The 22,927-nt window shown below is 38.2% G+C and overlaps 2 non-coding genes across 2 annotated transcripts; one reads left to right on the top strand and one right to left on the bottom strand.

Moving 5' to 3' along the window:
- Positions 1–41: 41 nt before the first annotated feature.
- Positions 42–148, bottom strand: LOC131171521 (small nucleolar RNA R71). Its single transcript, XR_009142181.1, has one exon. It is a non-coding gene; the product is annotated as a small nucleolar RNA R71 (small nucleolar RNA).
- A 22,672-nt stretch (positions 149–22,820) lies between these two features.
- On the top strand, positions 22,821–22,927 carry LOC131171533 (small nucleolar RNA R71). The gene has a single exon (XR_009142193.1). It is a non-coding gene; the product is annotated as a small nucleolar RNA R71 (small nucleolar RNA).

The raw sequence follows: 22,927 nt of genomic DNA, 5'->3' as shown, positions 1-22,927 counted from the left end.
AAGTATTTTTAGCTCAATATTTTCCACCAAGCAAGACAGCTAAGCTAAGAAATGAGCTGACTTCTTTCAAACCTAGAGATGATGAGAGCTTGTATGAAGCATGGGAGAGGTACAAGGATTTGCAAAGGAGATGTCCACATCATGGGATTCCTAAGTGGATGCTTGTTCAACACTTTTACAATAGAGTTTCACCAGGTATTAGAAGTACAATTGATGCATCTTCTGGAGGTGATCTGATGGAGAAATCTGAAGATGAAGCTTTTTCTGCTCTTGATAAAATTGCTTATAACAACTACCAATGGAGTTGTGAGAGGAATGAGATCAAGAAACCAGCTGGTATGTTTGAGCTTGATGCTATGAATATGATTAATGCTAAGTTTGATGCTTTGACAAGGAAGATGGACAAGCTAAGTATGAAAGTAGATTCTTTAGCTGGAGGTTCTAGTAATTCAGTAGAAGTTGGAGCTGCAAATGTCAATTGTGCAGCAGATTTTTCTGCACTTAATCAAGATTTTTCAAGTGAGCAAGTGGATTATGTGGGGAACTACAATCAAAGACCAGGTGGTAACCCATTTTCTGCAACTTATGATCCAGCATGGAGAAACCACCCCAATTTCTCTTGGGGAGGTAGACAAGGACAGAATCAGAATTTTCAGCAACCTTCTGGGTATCAAAAACATCATAATTTTCAGCAGAATAGAGGTCCTCCTCCTGGAATTTCTAAACCTTAAAATGCTCCTGCTCCACCTCTACCACAACCAGACAAGACAGCTAGATTGGAAGCTATGATTGAGACTCTACTTGTGAGCCATCAAAGTCAACAAGAAATGATTTCTCAATTAGCATCTAAAGTGGATCAAATGGAAACACACAACAAGATGTTAGAGAATCAAATAGCTCAACAAGCTAGCTCTTCAAGTAACAAAGCATTTGGGAAGCTTCCTAGCCAGCCAGAGAATTCAAGGGAGTATTGCAAGGCTATTACATTGAGGAGCGGAAAAATATTGGAGAATGGAGATAAAAAGATTGAAGAGAAAATTGAAGAAGAGAAAACAGAGAAGGAGATGAACAAACTGAAGCTGAGAAAGAAAATTTAGTGGAAGAAAAAGGAAGTAAAGAGAGGGAGAGCAAAGAGGAAGAACCTAAATATGTTGCACCTAAAGCCTATATGCCACCTTTACCATTCCCACAAAGGTTCCAGAAAGTAAAATTGGATAAGCAATTTGGGAAGTTCTTGGAAGTATTGAAGTCTTTGCATGTGACTATTCCTTTCACTGATGCCTTAGCACAAATGCCTTCATATGCTAAATTTTTGAAGGAGATTTTATCTAACAAGAAGAAATTGGAGGAATTTGAGACTGTAGCTCTCACGGAAGAAAGCAGTGCTATTTTGCAAAATAAGCTTCCACCCAAACTAAAAGATCCTGGAAGTTTTTCCATACCATGTCACATTGGGGATATCAGTATAGATAAGGCTTTATGTGATCTTGGAGCTAGTGTTAGTCTAATGCCATTGTCTATCTATGAGAAAGTGAAGATTGGAGAAATGAAGCCTACTACCATCTCACTACAGTTAGCAGATAGGTCTATTAAATTTCCAATTGGGGTAATTGAGAATGTTCCTCTGAAAGTTGGAAAATTTTTCATACCAGTGGATTTTGTAGTATTGGAGATGGAAGAGGATGTACACATTCCTATTATTCTTGGTAGACCTTTCCTTGCAACAGCTGGAGCTGTGATCGATATAAAAAATGGGAGGCTTACATTAGAAGTTGGGGAAGAAAAAGTTGAATTTAATTTTTTTCAAGCAATGAAAAAGAAAGATGATTCAAATTCATGCTTGAGAATTGATGTGATAGATGAAGAGGTTAGAGAAGTGCTTAAAAAGCAACATCCTAAAGATCCTTTAGAAGCTTGTTTGGTTCATAACATCAAGAAAGGGGATGAGATTGAAGAAGCTACAGAATATGCTACAATTTTGGAAGGAAATCCACCTTCGCCTATGTCTGATATTGAAAAGATTGGGGACTTGAAGCAAGAGACGACTTCATCATCAAAGCTTGAAAAAAGTGAGGCACCTAAGGTAGAGTTGAAACCTCTTCCAACGAATCTCAGGTATGTTTTTCTAGGTCAAAATTCTACATATCCTGTAATTGTTAGTGCTAAATTGAATGATTGTGAAGTTGAAAAATTATTAAGAGTTCTTAGAAAGCATAGAAGGATAATTGGTTATACCATTGATAATATTAAAGGAATACATCCTTCTGTGTGCATGCATAGAATTTTGTTGGAAAATAATCATAAAGCCTCTAGAGAGTCACAAAGGAGATTGAATCCAAATATGAAAGAGGTTGTGAAAAAGGAAATCTTGAAATTGCTTGATGCAGGTATCATTTACCCTATTTCTGACAGCAATTGGGTAAGTCCAGTTCATGTTGTACCTAAGAAAGGGGGCATCACAGTAGTGAAAAATGAAAATTATGAACTAATACCTACAAGGACTATAACTGGATGGAGAATGTGTATAGACTATAGGAAATTGAATAATGCAACTAGAAAGGACCATTTTCCATTACCATTTATAGATCAAATGCTTGAGAGACTAGCTCATCATTCTTATTTTTGCTACTTGGATAGCTATTCAGGGTTCTTTCAAATTCCTATTCACCCAGATGATCAACATAAAACTACCTTCACATGTCCTTATGGTACCTTTGCATATCGAAGGATGCCATTTAGACTATGTAATGCCCCTGCTACATTTCAAAGATGTATTGTCACACCCCGGCTTAGGGGGCCCCAGCTCAAGCCCCTCTATGGGTGGCCTTCTTGCCAGCGTACCCTTCTAGAGGCCGGACCTGCGACTCACAAGGTACTGTCCGCTTTGTGGAATTAAATCCCTTCGCTTCTGCAGAGCTAGGATTCGAACCCTTATCACTCACGGTTTTGCTTCGCCTCTCACCAGACATGTATGATGTCCATATTTTCTGACATGATTGAGGGTATTATGGAAGTGTTCATGGATGATTTTTCTGTGTATGGTAAATCTTTCGATGAATGCTTATCTAACTTGTCTAAGGTTTTGCAGAGATGTGAAGAGTTCAATTTAGTTTTGAATTGGGAAAAGTGCCATTTTATGGTACAAGAAGGAATTATTTTGGGACATCTTGTGTCAAACAGGGGTATTGAGGTGGATAAGGCAAAGGTAGAAATAATTGAGAAAATGCCACCCCCAACATCCGTGAAGGGAGTGAGGAGTTTCTTGGGGCATGCCGGATTTTACAGGAGATTCATTAAGGATTTTTCTAAGATTTCTAAGCCTCTTACCAATTTATTGAGTAAAGATGTGGAATATTTTTTTGATACTATATGAATGCTTTTTGCAGGATAAAGGAAGCTTTAATATCTGCTCCTATTATGCAGCCTCTCGATTGGTCATTACCTTTTGAGTTAATGTGCGATGCTAGTGATTATGCCATTGGGGCTGTTTTGGGAAAAAGGAGAGATAAGAAGGTGTATGCAATATACTATGCAAGTAGGACCTTAGATGATGCTCAAATAAATTACTCTACTATAGAGAAAGAATTTTTGGCAGTGGTATTTGCAGTAGACAAATTCAGGCCCTATCTTGTGGGGTCAAAGGTAATAGTGTACACAGACCATGCAGCTATCAAGTATCTCCTTCAGAAAAAAGAGGCTAAACCTAGATTGATAAGGTGGGTGCTACTCCTTCAAGAGTTTGACTTAGAAATTAAAGACAAGAAAGGAGTAGAAAATGTGGTAGCAGATCATCTGTCTAGATTGAGGCAAGAACAAGGAGATAATTTGGGAAAAGAGCCCCCAATAGATGATTATTTTCCTGATGAGCAACTGTTAGTAATCATGAATGCAAAAGCCCTTTGGTAAGCAGATTTTGTGAACTATCTAGTGTGTGGAATCCTTCCACCTGACCTAACATGGCAGCAAAAGAAGAGATTTCTTTTTGATGTAAAGGATTATGATTGGGAAGAGCCATTTTTGTTCAAGAGATGTGGAGATGGGGTGATTAGAAGATGTTTAGCTGATGAGGAGATAGGGAATGTTATTAAAGATTGCCATTTTTCACTTTATGGAGGTCATATGAGTGTGAGAAAGACTGCAGAAAAAGTTCTCCAAGCAGGGTTCTTTTAGCCACACATGTTTAAAGATGTAAGAAAGTTTGTAAATGCATGTGATAGGTGTCAAAGGATGGGTAATATCTCGAAGAGAGATGAAATGCCCCTCCAAAATATATTGGAAGTGGAACTATTTGATGTGTGGAGCATTGATTTCATGGGACCTTTTCCATCGTCCTTTGGACACAAATACATTTTAGTTGGAGTAGAATATGTGAGCAAATAGGTTGAAGCTATACCATCTCCAACTAATGATGCTAGAGTTGTGATTAAATTCCTTAAAAAGTTCATTTTTACAAGATTTGGAACTCCACGTGCCATTATAAGTGATGGAGGTTCTCATTTTTGCAACCATCAATTTGAAAGATTATTACAAAAATATGGAGTGAACCATAAGGTTGCAACACCCTACCATCCATAAACTAGTGGTCAAGTTGAGATCTCAAATACAGAGTTGAAAAGAATTCTTGAGAAAACAGTGAATAGTTCAAGGAAAGATTGGTCACTAAAGTTAGATGATGCTCTTTGGGCCTATAGAACAGCTTTTAAAACTCCTATTGGCACCACCCCATTTAGATTGGTTTATGGGAAAGCTTGTCATTTGCCTTTGGAGTTGGAGCATAGAACATATTGGGCCATAAGGACACTGAATTTTGACTTAAAAACTGCAGGAGAAAAAAAAATACTGCAACTAAATGAACTTGAGGAACTTAGATTGGATGCTTATGAAAATGCCAAGCTTTACAAGGAAAGAACTAAGAGATGGCATGATAAGCATATTAGGAGGAAAGAATTTCAGGAAGGGGATGTTGTTCTCCTATATAACTCCAAGTTAAGGTTATTTCCCGGAAAATTAAAGTCAAGATGGTCAGGGCCCTACACTATTATAAAGGTATACCCCTATGGAGCTGTTGAGATAGGCAATGAAACCTTAGGGACTTTCAAAGTTAATGGGCAGAGATTAAAGCATTATATTGTTGGAGAACCCACACAAAAGGTTATAGAGGTTTCATAGCTTGGTTCTCCAATCAGGGATATTTAGGTGATTTGGAGTGGAAGGTCAAGCTTAAGACCTTAAACAAGCGCTTCTTGGGAGGCAACCCAAGCGTATCCTCTTATAGATTATTAATTTTCCATTCCATTTCATTTTCAGTTTTTACCCTCACTAAACTCAAAAGTGATATTTGTTTATCTTTTGTAGGTCATTCATGAAGATTGGGCAAATTTACACTTGTGGCAAAAACAAAGAATTGAAAGGGAGCAAGTATAAGCAAAATTCTGCACTTTATCCATTACCTGTGAACAGTAACACCTTTAAACTTATGCTAAATTATTGATATTGCAATCTACTTGATGGCACATGTTTGATTTTGTGTCTTGTGTAAATTCTGTGAAATGCAACTTGAATGAGGATCAATTTTGATATTTAGGACTGATGTGAGCTTTATTAAGGTGCAAAAATAGTGTTTGTTAAGTTTTACCTTTTAGTATATATATAATTTTGTAATCTGTTAGGAATTTACATGTTTTTTTTTTAATTGCTGCTAGTTTTTGTAATCTGTAGATTTTTGTTATTGTTTATGCTACTGTTCATGCTGCTTAAAAAGTCAATTTCTATGTCTTTTCTGCAATTTTTAAATATTTGGAACTTGTCTCAAATGCTGCTGAAAATGTGCTTTTGGTATAAGTTTAGAAAGAAGACCATTTCATTAAGTATGCAAAAAGGTAGTCACAATTGGTGCCTAAATTGAACAATGATTGTAAAAAGCTAAATGAACATGTGCTATGCTTACTAAATTTATGAGAGATGAATAGCTTAAATTTTTCAATTTGGTAGTATTAATGTGTATTTGGTAATTGCTGAGGGTCATGATAGCATTCCATAGCATTTGGACTGTTTTTGGTAAGTAAATTCACAATTTTTCACAAAACCTGCCGAAACTTACTGATGATGTTGCTTACTAAGCAGTATCCTAAGCAAATTTTGCTGAACCCTATGCTTAACCCCAAGCACAACCCAAATTATCAGTTCTCTATCCCGCATTTTAAAAAAACCCAAAACTTTCGCCATTTTTATAAAACCCTCACCCACACTCCCGATAAGCCACAACTCTCATTCTACAGACTTCCTTCCTGCACCATTCTTTCCAGTAAATTTTAAGGGAAGCTGAAAAGTCTTTTTCTCTTCATTAAATGGTGAGAACCAAAATGTTTTCCACCCACAAACCCAAACCCAGAAAATTTCGATACTCTGTCAAATCGAAAATGGGTATTCCATCTTCTCTACCCATAAACCCTAACCCCAGCCCCAGTCCACCACTCCCTCAGTCACCACCACCGCAAACTCCACCGCTACCTTAATCACCACCCCCCACAGGCCAAACACCAACCCTGATTCCGCCGACCCCCCTTTCGCCACAAACTGAGCCCTAAAATGAGACACCCATTTTCGACAATCAGTTCCTAGAACCAATGCCTGAACCTGCGCCTACTCAAACGAAGTCTGAAGGTAAAACTAAAAAGGCTGTAGGTAAACCCAAGAAAACCCCTGTCGGAAAACGAAAAAGAGCACCCTCTATTCCTTTCGACCTAAACTCTCCACCTCAACCTTCCTCTGAACCAGTCAGCAAAAGGACTAGGTCCTCCTCACAAATTCCACCACCAGCGGTCCAAACCCCTGTATTAGAGTCACCCTTAAACTCTCCAGTAGCACCTGCGTCATCTGCCAATGATATAGAGGAGGTACTTTCTCCATTACCTTGGCCTTTTAAGGATATGGATATGAAAAATGCTTATGAGAGAGTAGTTTCTAAACTTATTTTGGCAAACAAATATATGGATGAGTAAATTTTAAAAGAATTAGGCATTTATGACTCTGTATTTGCCTATTTAGATGCTGTCAACTGGACTAAATTTGCTAGGATTAGGGAACCAGTGTACAAGGATTTGACCCTGGAATTTTTGAGTTCCTTAAGGCTGAATTTCAAACCAACAGTACCTGAGCATAAGGATGTGATATATTTTCGATGTGCTGGAATTGATAGGGAGTTAGACATGGATGCTATGAATGCAATTTTTGGTTTTCAGGGTTCGGGCTATAAAAATATTGAGTGGCAACAAACTATCTATGACCCTGTTCAATTCTGGAAAGACATTGCACCTTTTGGGGGTTATTACAGACAGAGGACTGCAAAAGCCTCTAGAATAGTTGATCATGTGTTGAAATACCTCCATAGGTTCATTTCTTACACTGTTTTAGGAAGGGGACACAGTAACAGCATTGTGGGTGCTGGAGATTTATTTTTCCTGTGGTGCATGAAGGAGAGAAAACAAGTAAGCACAGCCCATTTCATAGCTACTCATGGCACCAAATTTTAACAAAGCATACCAAAGGTAGTATAGTTTTTGGAGGATATATCACTGCCATAGCCAACTCATTTAGCTTTGATGCTAGTCTATATAAGTCTTGCCATTTACAGTGAATCATATATAGACAGCACAATGTTGCTACACATGGATGTTTGTGAGAAAGTAGGCCATACCTATGCTTTGTTACAGTAGCATCCTGAAGCCAGTGGTACTGCAGACCCCACTACCTTTGCACCAGCAGAACCCTAACCAACCACTACCCCACAGTTTTCAGCAGACATTTTGTCCCTCTTAAGATCCTTGGAATCCAAAATAGCAAGTTTCACTGTCCAACCATCTGTTCCCTCACCTGACACCACAGAAATCCTTGCTACCTTGAAGAGCTTAGAAGTCAAAATTGATACCATGGGTCAGCAGCAGGTCAACCAAAAGAAGAAGCTAGAAAAGAAACTTAAAAAGAGATTTTCATCTCTTAAAAAGAAATAGAAGCAGCAACAACTTCTAATGCTGGAGCTCTACAACAAATTGGCCCAATCCTATAACAATTTATATCATTGGGGCCAAGACATGCTTCAAGAAATGAAAGACCTCATAGAAAATTTAGAAACTGCTTCTGAAACTTCAGACCACAATGAACCTACTGCAGAACCTGAAGCAGACCCTAATGCAGCAACAAAGCCTTGACAGCAGAGCTTGAACAGTAGCAGCAATTTAATATTAGTTTTAGTGCAGTTGCAGTAGCAGTAATTGTACTAGTTTTTCAATTCAGTTTTAGTTTCTGTGTTAGGTTTATTTTGTAATCTGTTTATTTTAATCTTCAAACTTTTATTTTATTTTCTGCTATGGACATAGTTATTCTGTGAATGCTTTTTGGTTTAATCCTTTATTTAACTGTTAGATCTTATTTCTTTACACTTTTTCATCTTCTTGCACATTATTTTTGCACTTTATCTTTTTCTTCAATTCTAATTTTGTTGACATTGATGAGTCGCACAATTTTCTTTGAGCCGCATCTGTTTCACATCATTTGGAGGTAACAGCTTACCCTTTTACTATTTATGCCTATGGTATGTTGTCAATGCTTATGCTTTTGCTTTACCCTGCGCAGCAGGTTAAGCAACATCTTCAGCAGTGTAAATTCATACATTTGGGATACTTTTCCACATTTTTCTCTCTAAAGCTTCATTGTTAATATCACTTTGAGCTAATTTTGGAATTCTTGAGCTTATATTGATTTAATCCCCAATTGTATATATTTCATTAATTGATTAGTTCACACAATTTTGCCTATCTTTGCATTCATTTTAAACATTGAGGACAATGTTTCATTTGAGTTTGGGGGTGAGGGCAAAATTTTTGCAAAATTTTTTTAAAAAATTTTTCTTTCATTCATTTATTGCATTTCATTCATCCATATATAGATAATTCATACACTTATACATATACCACACACATGTCTATACTCATATACATACATTTGCATATAGTTTTCATATAGATTACACTTAGTTTTAATTTGATTTATGCATTCATTTTAAGGTCATGCATATCATAAAAATAAAATTTTACCTTATCCTTAAAGGATTGAGAGTTGCTTGAAAGAGCAATTGAGCTTACTTTTAGAAGGGTTTGATGGATTGAAAGTTCTAGATAGGTGCAAAGTTATTAGATTCTTGCTTTAGTTTATATCTTCTTAGCCAAGGGCCACCCAATCAATTGCATTGACTTTGAGTGCTTAGAGAAAACTCTAAGGTGAGAAGTAGCTAACTGATGTCTCACCAATCCTAGAACAATCTTTCTAAACCTTTCAAGGCGAAATCATAGCATGCACTCGAGTAAGAAATGATCTAGGCATTCTTTGAATTTTAAACCCATATTTTAGCCTTAGCCAACCTCACCTTAAAATTTCCCTTTGGAACCAATTTGAGCCCACATTTATCCCTCTTATTTCTTTGGAACCGACATTAATGCCTAGCCATAAACCCAAACACTTACCTACCCTCCATGAGAATAATTCTTTGAGTGATAGATACGTTTTGATTAAAAAAAAAAAAAAAAGAGCTAGCAAATTCAATTATGGTATGTAAAGTAATTCACCACCCAAGTACACAAAGAAATGAGTTTGGGGGTGAATTGAAAGGGACAATTGTAATTCAAAGTCAATGTTATTTATGTAGTCCCTCTAAAAGCTTCAAAATTATATGCTAGTTTTGATTTAAAAAAATAAATAAATAAATAAATAAATTTTGTGTCTTGATCTTTTAATAATTTGATTATTCTCATATTTTGTTACCCTTATCCCTTTCTTGTTAGCCACATTATCACCCCCTTAGCCCCATTACAACCCTTGAAAGTCCTTTTGATCTTTTGATGGTGTCTTGCTACATTAGTGGAGATTGGAATAGGAAAATTGCCTATGGGATTGTGATATCATTAATCCATTCATCTACTTCCATCATTATTTGAGAAACTTTAGCTTATGGATTACCCTATAGTCTATTTAGGCATAATTATTCTTTGTGATTGATTGGTTTGGGCTTGATAATATGGATAATTGACCCAAGGCTAAGCGGTGATAACTTTGGTTAGGATTGAATTCTTTGTACCTTGAAAGTGGGTATATAGTGTGTTGGTGGCTAAAAGTAAGTTTAAGAGTTTGGATAAGTAATTTTCGTAAATTTAAGGTAAGGTACCCTAAATTGTATTAATTGTTTTAAATTTGCTTGAGAACAAGCAAATGTTTGAGTTTGGGGGAATTTGTTACACTCATTTCATATAGGCATTTTAAGGTAGTTTTGCATCCATTTTGCCCTCATATTTTAGTGTATTTTATATTTTTAGCTTTATTTTATCTTATTTGTTAATTTTAGATACTTTATATTTGATTTTCATAATTTTGTTGTTTTTGATAGGATTTTGTGGCAAATCGAAGATTAAAGAGTGCATTAGGAAGTGATTTGAAGAAATTTGGAGTCCTTTAAGCATAGAGGAAAGTTGAAGAAATCAAACCTGAAAAGAGCAAGTGAGCCGAAATTTGCTTGAGACTTTGCTTAAGATCATGCTTAGGGTAAAGCGGCAGTGCTTCAGGTGCAGCACAAGTCAAGCATGAGCAGAAAAGTCCATTTTACTCTAAGTCTGCCAAGATTTGCTGAGGGTCTGCTTAACCTTAAGCAGACAGTGCGACCAGAAGCTGAAATTTGCTAAGAAGCTGCTTAGGGTTAAGCCGAACCCTAAGCAGACTACCCATAACGTGAAAAATGCTGCTGGCTTGGATAATTTTACACCTCATTTCCTATCCACTCCTTGGCTCTTATTTACTTTTAGGGCAGCTTTATGGGACCATATAAATTCATCATTTCCTAATTTTTGCTACAAGAGGAAAGGGAGGAAAAACAAAAAAAAGGAAAGAAAATTTAATAGAAAGAGAGAGAGGAGACGCCATTTTTCTCTTGGGGAGGAGCTGCTGCACCAGTTTTGGAGCTCCAGAAACCAGAGATTTTGGTTCTTCCACCTGGGTTTTTCTATTTCAGTCCTCTTATCATGTTTTTCTTTACTTTTCCATCAATATTTTTTATAAATACTATCATGAGTGAGTAAACTCTTTAGATTTCAGAGTTGGGAAACATGTTTTAGATTAAATTGTGGATTTGGACTGGGTATTTCCTTATTTTAGATAAATATGAGTTTTGATTCCTTCCTTGTGTGCTTGATTTACTTGCCTAATGTTGGTACCCATTGGGTATTGTGTTAATCTTTGATTGAAGGACCGAAAGGTGAAAGTCATTGATAGATAATCATGGATTGGAACTTAAAATCACCTAGATTTAGAAATAAACTAGGATTTTAGGAGGAATTAATTATTGGTTACAAAACTTAATGGGTTTTAAAGTAATCAAATAACATACGAAAGTAGGTTTGGTTATTTTAGAATACACTTTGGTTTGCTTGAAAAAGATATGAAAGGAATTTAGAATCAATTTCCTTCAAACTCTATTTTTCCCTAAAAATTGGAATGCTCAAGACAAATCCCAATTGATTTATGCATAAACCCCCAACTCTGGAATCACTTTTAACATAATTAGACTTTGATTTGAATTACCCATTGTTAATTTAGTTTAATTGAAAACTAGATCTAGAATTTATTTGTTTGCTCTTTACCCATTTCAATTAGATTAATCAATTTACCTTGTTTATTTACATTTACCATTTATTCATCAATCATTAGCCCAAATAATCGCTTCATTCATAGTTTGGTAATCAAACAGCAAATCCTCGTGGGAACGATACTTGATTCATCACTTTATTACTTGAGACGACCCGTATACTTGTGGATTCGCCACATCAACATTCAATGACTTCATATGGGCCAATGAACCTAGGGCTTAACTTACCTTTTCTTCCAAACCTCAATAATTTTTTTCCACAGTTACACCTTGAGGAACACCTTATCTCTAATTGCATATTCTATTTCTTTTCTCTTTAGGTCGGCATAAGATTTCTGTCTATCTGAGGCAACTTTCAGATTGGCTTTGATTAACTTTACCTTCTCCTCAGTCTGTTTCACTAGGTCTGGCCCTACCAGTTTGTCTTCGCCCAATTCAGTCTAACACACTGGAGTTCTACATTTCCTCCCATACAGTGCTTCATACGGGGCCATTTGGATGCCAGCTTGATAACTATTATTATATGCAAATTCTGCCAATGGGAGATATCTATCCCAATTTCCCTCAAACTCAATGACACAACTCCTCAGCATATCCTCAAGGACCTGGATTACTCTTTCTGATTGCCCATCTGTCTGAGGATAGAAAGCTGTGCTGAAGTGGAGTTGTGTACCCAAGGATTCATGCAACTTCTTCCAAAATCTTGATGTAAACTTTGGGTCTCGATCTGATATGATGGAAAGTGGAATTCCATGCAGTATAACTATCTCATTGATATACAATTCTGCTAACTTCTCAAGTAAGTAGTCAATTCTAACTGGCAGAAAGTGTGCTAACTTCGTCAATCTATCTACTATTACCCATACTACATCATGCTTCTTCTGGGTGAGAGGTAGACCACTTACAAAATCCATGGTGACCCGATCCCATTTCCATTCAGATATGCGTATGGGCTGTAGCAAACTCGATGGAACTTGATGTTCTGCCTTGACTTGCAGACATGTCAAACATTTAGTCACATAATCAGTTATGTCCTTCTTCATACCAGGTCACCAATACTGAAACTTCAGATCATGGTATATTTTTGTACTTCCTGGGTGCATAGCATAAACACTGGTATGTGTCTCTTTCAGAATATTGACTTTTAATTTCCCATCATCTGATACACACACGCTTTCTTTGTAGTACAGACACCCGTCTGCTTTCACCTCATAGTCAATTGCCTTCCCTTATGAGATTTTACTCATAGTAGCCATTAACTTCTCATTTACCTTCTGCACATCTAAAATCTATTATAGCAGGTTTGGCCTCACTTACAACTCAGCCAAAATAGCTCCATCTCGAGCTAAGGATAGACGGGCATTCAATGATCTCAAAGCCATGATGGGTTTTCGGCTCAAAGCATCAGCAACTACATTTGCCTTCCCAGGATGGTAATCAATCACATAGTCATAGTGCTTCAGGAACTCAATCCATCACCTCTGTTTAAGGTTGAGCTCCTTCTGGGTTAGCAAATATTTTAGACTTTTGTGGTTTGTGTAAATGTAACACTTTTCACCATACAAGTAGTGCCTCCATATCTTCAGTGTGAAAATAATTGCTGCAAGTTCTAGATCATGGGTATGGTAGTTCTGTTCATGTGGCCTTAGCTGCTTGGAAGCATAGGTGACCACCTTCCCCTCTTGCATCAATACACACCCTAACCTATTATGCGAGACATCACTGTAGACCACAAAGTTCTTTCCTGACACTGGCTGTGTTAACACTGGTGCTTCTATCAACATAGCCTTTAACTTCTCAAAATTGGCCTGACACTTGTCATTCTAGTCAAATCTGACATTCTTGTGTAATAACTTAGTCATTGGAGCAGCTATTAAAGAAAATCCCTTTATAAATCTTCTGTAATATCCAGCTAGCCCCAAAAAACTTTTGACCTCAGTTGTATTTCTGGGAGGCTTTCATTCCATCACTGCTTTTATTTTCTTGGGATCCACCCTAATCCCATCAGCTAACACTATGTGTCCAAGGAATGCAATTTCATTCAACCAGAAGTCACACTTGGACAACTTAGCATGCAGCTTCTTTTCTCTTAGGGTTTGCAAAACAATCCTCAAATGCTCATCATGTTCTTCCCTGGTCTTGGAATACACCAAAATATCATCAATAAAGACCACTATGAACCGATCTAGGTATGGATGGAAGATACGGTTCATAAGGTCCATGAATGCCGCTGGTGCATTTGTTAGGCCAAAGGGCATTACTAGAAACTCATAATGCCCATACCGGGTCCTGAATGCAGTCTTTGGCACATCTGCATCCTTCACCCTCAACTGATGATACCCTGATTTGAGATCAATTTTAGAAAATACTCCTGCTCCCTTCAACTGATCAAACAGATCATCAATTCTAAGCAACGGATATTTGTTCTTCATTGTCACTTTATTCAACTGCAAGTAATCAATGCATAACCTCAAACTCCCATCCTTCTTTTTCACAAACAGCATTGGAGCTCCCCATGGTGACACACTGGGGCGTATGAACCCCTTATCCAGCAACTCCTGTAACTGGATTTTCAGTTCCTTCAATTCTATGGGTGCCATCCTATAAGGAGCAATAGAGATTAGTGCTGTACTCGGCAGTATCTCAATAGCAAATTTGACTTCCCTTTCTAGTGGCAAGCCAGTCAATTCTTCAGGGAACACATCGGGGAAGTCTCTTACTATGGGTATGTCACACAGATCTGGCTTAGCCTGCCTAGTATTCACCACATGTGCTAGGTAGGCTTCACAGCCTTTTCTCATCAATTTTCTTGCAACTGTGGCTGAGATGACATTGGACAAGAAATCTGTCCTTTCGCCCACAACTGTGATCTCATTGCCCCCAGGAGTTTTCAAGGAAATTCTCTTCAATTTACAGTCAACCATTACCTAATGACATGACAACCAGTCCATTCCCAAAATTACGTCAAACTCATGGAAAGGCAATTCAATCAGGTCTGCCAAGAATTCATACCCCTGAATCCTTAACGGGTAACTTTTGTACACCTTGTTCACCACTACACTGTGGCCTAATGGATTAGTGACCAGAATGTCTTAGTCACTCTCCCCTACTAGTATCCCCCTTTCTACGGGTCAGTTGATGTAGATATATGAATGAGTGGATCCTGGATCCACCAATGCATGCACAGATATATTGTAGAGGGAGAACGTACCCCTAATAACGTCCGGGGCATCTTACTCCTCCTGTGCTCTCATGGCATAAGCTCTAGCAGGTGCTCTGGCCTCTAGCCTCTCAGCTGGCTCAGATGCAGGTCTCAGTGATGGACCAACTGCCTCAGATTTACTGGACTTCCTACCCCTATGAGGTGCAGGGGCAGGCCTATCTGCTTATGCTAGAGCAGCTATAGTAGTTCTGCGTGGACAGTTCTTTAACTGATACTCTGTTGACCCACACCTTAGGTAGGCACCCGTCACTCTCCAACACTCCCCCTTATGCCACTTCAGGCAATGTGGACAAGTAAAAGATGTTGGGGCTGATCCCCTAAACACCGTTCCTAGAGAGCTGCCCATTGATAGTGTGGATTGGCCTCTCCAAGGTTTAAACTGTGGTCTGGGCCCCTAGGACTGACCCTGACCTTGAGGCTGACTTGAACTCTGAGCAGGTAGACCTCTGAACTTCTTTCCTAATGCAAGAGATGAGCTAGACTGACCCGGGCCCCTCTTCTGCTATCTCTCTCTTCTAGTCTGCGTACTTATTCTGACTTTCTCAACTTTTACTGCAGCTTCCACTAACTTGGTGAAGTCTGTGATTCCCAAGGCAGGGATCATTATCTTTATATTGTCATTTAGTCCCTCTTCAAATCTTTTACACCTTTCGGCCTCATTAGGGACTATCCTCCTTCCATAACGGCTTAGTCTAACAAATTCATTTTCATACTCTGCCACTGTCAGTTGTCTTTGCCTTAGAATAATGAATTCTTTTCTTCTCTCCTCCAGATATACACTACCCACATACTTCTTTTTGAACTCTGAGAGAAAGAAGTCCCAGGTTATTTGTTCTAGCTGCACTTCACTGGACACTGTATCCCACCATTGATAGGCATCATCTTGCAGTAGAGATACAATAGCTTCTAGGTTTTGCTCTGGGGTGCAATGGAGTTGTTTTAAAACTCTTCCTGTTCTGTTCAACCAGTTCTCAGCTGCAACAGAATCATCTTCTCTCTTGCCAAAGAAATCCACTGCTCCAAATTTTCTCAGTCTTTCTAGATGGGATTTCTACTGTGGAGGTGGTGGTGGTGGCATTAACCCCTGCCATTTATCTAAAAAACTCGGCCATTTGCTGGAACATGGCCTGTAGAGGCTGAGCAGGCTCTGCTGGAGCTGGTGGAGTAGGTTCTCCCCTACCTCCAGTCTCAGCTGTTATAGGTGGAGCATGACTCTCCACTTCCTTCTCAACTACTCTCTGTGACGTGGGGTCCATAACCTAATCAAAATAAGAAAACCAAACAAATCTGCATTAGTGTCATCGCGACTCTTACAAATACAATGCATGGTATGGACTTGATCTAGACCCAGAAATGCCTAAACCGTGCACTGATACCACTAAATGTGACACCCCTTACCCATCTACAGTGTAGCCGAGTAAGATATGCCACACAGTGTACTGGAACACCCTATTTCATTTCAATCATTTTCATTCTTCCTAATTTATTTTTTTATTATTTTTTATCATAGTTATGAAGTGCAATTGGTGAAGTATAATTCATTTTTGTCATTTATGGAAAACATCAATTTATTTGAGGTTCTGTAAATTTTATAGAAAATCCGGCAGAATACCAGCTAAAAATGGAGAAAACAGTTCTTCGGAACCTGTGAAAAACACTTTCAATATTTTCAATTATTCCCAAACTCCAATTGATCAACAAAATCTCAATATTTTTCAACAACAATTCCATTTCTCATTCATTCATTTCATATGATATTCATATGCAAGTCATAAATAAATATTCACTTTTTCATTCATAAACACAATTTTTACTATTTACATTAATACCAAAATACATTACATAAGTCTTAATTACACAAGAGAAAATAAAAGTTAATTACAAAATATCAAAATAAAACCTAGTGTCCTACCAATGCACTGATGACGGTGAGGTGACACGGACACTATGCAGAGCTGCAGATGGTCTCACCCAGTCTGTGGTCTACCGGGCTCTCTATCGGTCTCTCCAGAACCTACGCGTGGCAAAAAGCAACGCGCTAAGAAATAATGCTTAGTGGTGCCAATAATAAAATAAAAAGAACTAACAGGAAATAAATATGCAGGGCATGTTCTGATGTCTTATACATACAATTTTTCAATAATTATTTGTGGTCTTATTTATTTTATACTTGTTAAATTCATTATTTCATTAAATTTATTCACTTTTATTTTTTTTTTTATTGCCCAAGTAACCTATACTAGATGACTGGACTGGATAAACGGGTAAACTGGCACTGGGTATCAAGTATCTCGGGCTGTCACACCATTGGTCACATATGTATCTCCCGGTGTACAATAGAATAGCTAATAAGCTGTAATATCATTAGGCACAAGGCCAAGTATCAACACAATGTCAGAATGGTTAAAAGTCATGAAATCACATAATGGCATAATGCCATGTGCAGTATTGCTAATTGAACCCTATTGGCATGCCAACCTATCCAAACCAATCTTGCTAGGTGCACTAGGCCATGTTACACTTTTAAATTGTACAATTATTGAAATTTAAGTTTAGGTGTTACTATTTATTTCATTAGTCAACTAAAATGTTGACTTTTGCATAAACAATAGGTACATTGGTTCTAATACTCCCAACATACCACATTTTGCATTCTAAAGTTGTTGGTATTGGTTGTCAATACCATTTCTAAACTTAATGTTAATTATTCACAATTTTCATATTTCAAGCATTATGTTTACTGTTCCATTGGTCATTTGTACAGTAGGAATTTGGCAAAGTTGTCTACATAAAAGTTGTTTCTTATTGTGCCTAGTTAAATTTCTTTTTTTGAATCACTCCATTTGGAGTTTTGTAGCTCATGTTATGGCCTAAAAACCATAACTGGCGGGATTGCAATTCTTCCAGAATTTCTGGGCAGAATTAATTCTGCAATTTTTATACACTGATTTCAGGTCAGTTTTTGGACATGTTATGGTCAAAATTTGGGTTTGTTTTCTTCATGAAAGTTGTAGAGGTTGTCTCAGCTTCTGATGGTAAAATTTCAGGTCAATTGGACCTTTCTATACTGAGTTATGACCAAATGAATAAATACTGTTCATTTGGTCATTTTGCCCAGGCAGAATGTATGTCACCCGGATTAGGGTAATTTTTAGGTCAAATTGGTTTGGTTTTCTGGGTAGGGCTTCTATACCAAAGTTGTGCTATTATGTGTCTAGTTTCATGTCCAATTGGCCTTGCACCAACTGAACCTCTACAACTCCATTTATAACTACCCAAACCTACTGGACTCATGCTCAGTCCTGCAGGTCAGCCAAGGCAGCTCACCCATACTCAAACTTCATTTCCTCATCATACACATTCAAATGGTCACTAATTGACCATTACAAGGTTAATGAACCATCACATGACCAAACCCTAATGTTGTTAAGTGTCCATATTTTTTCATGTTCATACATGCCTAATCTTTGCATTTCACCTACACAACTAAGTTCAATCATTCATTTAGCACCAAGGGCTGCTCATCAACACTTTGCTATCAAGAAAAATCACCAACCCTAACAAACCCTAATGCCTAAATTTGTAGGGTGCAAACACACACTTATTTATTTCATTTTCTTACATTTCCTACACATATCATGCCATTAAACATGAATTAAACTAAAAATAGCAAAAGTTTGGTCACTTACAACTTGGAGTAGAATTTTCTCCCTTCACAAACTTCTTTTTTTCTTCCTCTTTTGGCTACCTAGAGGATATTCAAATTGCTAGGTTAATTTTTTATGAAGCTAGGTTAGGGTTTCAAGTGAGTTTTGGTGGGTTATAAAGCTTGGATAAGCTTTAATGGTGGTTAGGGCTAGGAGAGGTGTTTCGGCTGGTTGAAGGAAGGAGAAGGGCAACTGATTTTTTTTTCTTTTTTTTTGCTCATTAAGGCATTTTAAATAAGTTAGTGCCATGTGTCAAAGTTTGATTGGGTAGGAGGATTTTTAATGACATCATAATGATGTCATAATTTTAATTTCTTTTATTTTCTTTCCTTTTCTTGTCTACTTAATTTCAATTTAATTTTCAGTAATATTTATTCACACTTTGTGTCATGATAATTATTTACTTAACTGGACAAGTCGGCGAAAAATCACCTTCGAAGGTGAAAATGACCAAAATGCCCTTCGTTTGGCTTAACAGACTAAAATTGTTTGTACCGATTGAAAAATTTTTCTAAGCATATTCTTGGCATTCTAATGCCATAGAACCCTCAATGACCCTTCTCTGGAGTCCCAAAAATTATTTCATGAATTTTCTCTTGGGTCTAGGGCTCCTAGTTGCGAGAACCGCAACTTCCCACTGGGTTACCCATCGCTAGGACATCGGCTCATTTAACTTGATTGTATTTTATTTCTAAAATTTTTCCTAAATTTTTCTTGTTAATGTTTGAGTTAATTATGGTTCCTCACTTTAGTTTAAATATTTTTTTTTTCAGACGTTCTAGCTATCTGGACTGACACTGGTCACCGGAACAGTAGAATGTACAGAGTTGCTACAGTGAGGGTGTTACAGGACTTACCCATTTGCTGTCTGAAATTGGGTAAATAACTCCTACATCCAGTAGCTTTAAAATCTCCTTCTTCACAACCTCCATCATTTGTGGGTTCAACCTCTTTTGAGCTTTTCTACTTGGTTTTGTAACACCCTAGGCAAATCCCACATCGACAAAACACGGGAGAGATGCTGGGTTTATAAGTTGATGGTTCGTAACCCCTAATGATGCGTTTTAAAACCGTGAGGGTTTCGGCTCAGAGCGGACAATATCACTAGTGGGCCGGGCCATTACATTTGTGGTATCAGAGCCGCTCCGCGTGCAACCTTGAACGATGGTGGGGCAAACCTCAGCGAGGACGCTGAGTCCCATAAGGGGGGTGGATTGTAACACCCTAGGCAAATCCCACATCGACAAAACACGGGAGAGATCGGGTTCATAAGATGGAGGTTCCTAACCCTATTGACGCGTTTTAAAATCGTGAGGGCGGACAATATCACTAGTGGGCGGGGCCATTACATCCGCCCACTAGTGATATTGTCCGCCTGAGCCCTCACGCTTTAAAACACGCCATTAGGGTTACGAACCTCCATCTTATGAACCCAAGATCTCTCCGTGTTTTGTCAATGTGGATTTGCTAGGTGTTACAATCCACCTTATGGGGCGTCTCACTAAGGTTTGCCCACCATCGCTCAAGGTTGCACGCGAGCGCTCGATACCACAAATGTAATGGCTCGACCCACTAGTGATATTGTCCGCTCGAGCCTCACGGAAAACGCAGTCAATAGGGTTTAGGAACCTCCATCTTATGAACCCAGCATCTCTCCCGTGTTTTGCCGATGTGGGATTTGCCTAGGGTGTTACAATCCACCCCCCTTATGGGACTCAGCGTCCTCGCTGAGGTTTGCCCCACCATCGTTCAAGGTTGCATGCGGAGCAGCTCTGATACCACAAATGTAATATCCCGGCCCACTAGTGATATTGTCCGCTCTGAGCGGAAGCCCTCACGGTTTTAAAACGCGTTACTATGAGTTACGAACTGTCAACTTATGAACCCAGCATCTCTCCCGTGTTTTGTCGATGTGGGATTTGCCTAGGGTGTTACAATCCACCCCCCTTATGGGACTCAGCGTCCTCGCTGAGGTTTGCCCCACCATCGTTCAAGGTTGCACGCGGAGCGGCTCTGATACCACAAATGTAATGGCCCGGCCCACTAGTGATATTGTCCGCTCTGGGCTGAAGCCCTCACGGTTTTAAAACGCGTCAATAGGGTTTAGGAACCTCCATCTTATGAACCCAGCATCTCTCCCGTGTTTTGCCGATGTGGGATTTGCCTAGGGTGTTACAGGTTTAGCGTCATCTTCCAGTAAAATCTTGTGCATGCACACTGATGGACTTATACCTTTGATGTCAGCTATTGTCCATCCAATTGCTTTCTTGTGTATTCTCAGAACTCAAATTAATCTTTCTTTTTGAATCTTTGTCAAATTACTTGAGATGATAACTAGAAGTGTCTCATTGTCTCCCAAGTAAACATACTTCAAATGCTCAGGTAAAGGCTTGAGTTCAAGAACTGGTGCCTGTACCACAGAAGGTAATAATTTTATGTGAGATATAGGTAAGTCAATCTTTGATACTCCATACTTTTTTGGAACAGGAGGTAATGACTACAATGCCATTACTGCCTCTTGAACCTTTACACTTAATGGCTGATTGGTACTGATTTCTTGAATTCCTTGACTAATCACCACTTCTAACTCATCCTCCATACTTAACTCAAAAACATCCTGCACCAATATATCAACAACATCAATAGAAAAAATAGAATGGTCATCAGTAGGATACTTCATGGCATACAAGATATTAAATTTGACAGTCTCTCCATTAAACTCCATAGTTAGGGTACCATCATTCACATCAATTTTCATCTTGGCAGTTTTTAGGAAAGGTCTTCCAAACAAAATCAAAGCTGACTTTGATGTGGGAACACTATCCTCCATGTCCACAATGTAAAATCTGCAGGAAAAATCAATTCTCCAACCTGCACCAACACATCTTTAACTACTCCTAATGGGTAAGCATTAGAATGATCAGCTAACTGAATAATGACACTGGTTTCTTTTAAAGGACCCAAATTTAAAGTTTGAAACACTGAATTTGACATAACATTAATAGATGCTCCTAAATCTGCCATTACACGTTCAAATTTAGAATCACCTATTCTACAGAGAATAGAAAACGAACCTGGATCCTTACACTTAGGGGGTAATTTTTACTGAATTAATGCTGACACTTTTTCTCCCACACTTATCTTCTCATTATTCCTCAACTTGCGCTTTGTAGTGCATAGTTCCTTAAGGAATTTAGCATACTTGGGAACTTATTTGATCGCATCAAGTAAAGGTATATTCACTTCCACCTTTCTGAAAGTCACCAAAATTTCTTTCTCTTGTTCTTCTTTTTTAGTCTTAGCCAACCTGCATAATGGAGGAAGAACATAATTATTAACCTCATTCAGTTTAGGTTCAGTATTTACCTCAACTTCAGGAACTTCATATTCTTTTGCTCCTTACTTCTTCTTTTTCATTGACTCATGTGGAGTCTGGTTATCAACTTCTTTCCCACTCCGCAACACTATAGCACTCGCATTTTCTCTGGGATTCATGACTATTTGTGATGGGAGGTTTCTAGAACCTTGAGCTTTAAGTTTGCTCACAAATGAAGCTAACTGACCAATCTACCTCTCTATATTTTGAATGCTATTTCTGGTCTCCTGTTGAAACTGTTGTGTATTGTTAGCCAAAGCCTTAACAATTTCATCAAGTGACATACCTTGATTTGAGGGAGGTGGAGGTGGAGGTAGTTGACTCACTTATGGTCTTTACTGCTGGTACCGATTTTGCATCGGTTGATTCCCATAACTTAGATTGGGATGATCTCACCATCCTGGATTATAAGTATTAGAATAGGGATCATACATGCATTGTGGATGTCTATAATGTCCTACTGCATTAGCATAATACATTGATTCATCCTCTTGTAACACAGGACACATGTCAGTAGCATGACCAGAACCCGAACAAATTCCACATACCTTAACAGTTTGCATATTCCCTACAGCCAATTGCCTCACTAAAGAAGTTAAATCAGAAATCTGTTTCTCAAGGTTAGATGTACTTACCTCATTAACCTTCATAGTTGTGTAATCCATTCTCATACCAAACTGCTGAGAATTTACTGCCATGTTAGCAATCAGCCTCCTTGCTTCTTCTGGTGTCTTGTCAACCAAAGCTCCTCCAGTAGCAGCATCTATCATACTACAGTCCATTGGTAGAAGTCCTTCATAGAAATATTGAATCAAGAGCTGCTCACTTATTTGATGATGGGGACAGCTTGCACACAATTTCTTAAATCGTTCCCAATACTCATACAAGCTCTCTCCACTATATTGCCGAATGCCACAAATTTCTGTTCTTATGTT

The sequence above is a fragment of the Hevea brasiliensis genome, chromosome 12, assembly GCF_030052815.1.
Source record: "Hevea brasiliensis isolate MT/VB/25A 57/8 chromosome 12, ASM3005281v1, whole genome shotgun sequence".
NCBI classification, from domain to species: domain Eukaryota; kingdom Viridiplantae; phylum Streptophyta; class Magnoliopsida; order Malpighiales; family Euphorbiaceae; genus Hevea; species Hevea brasiliensis.
The sequence above is the reverse complement of the archived record's forward strand: the minus strand, read 5'-3'. Positions and strand labels throughout refer to the sequence as shown.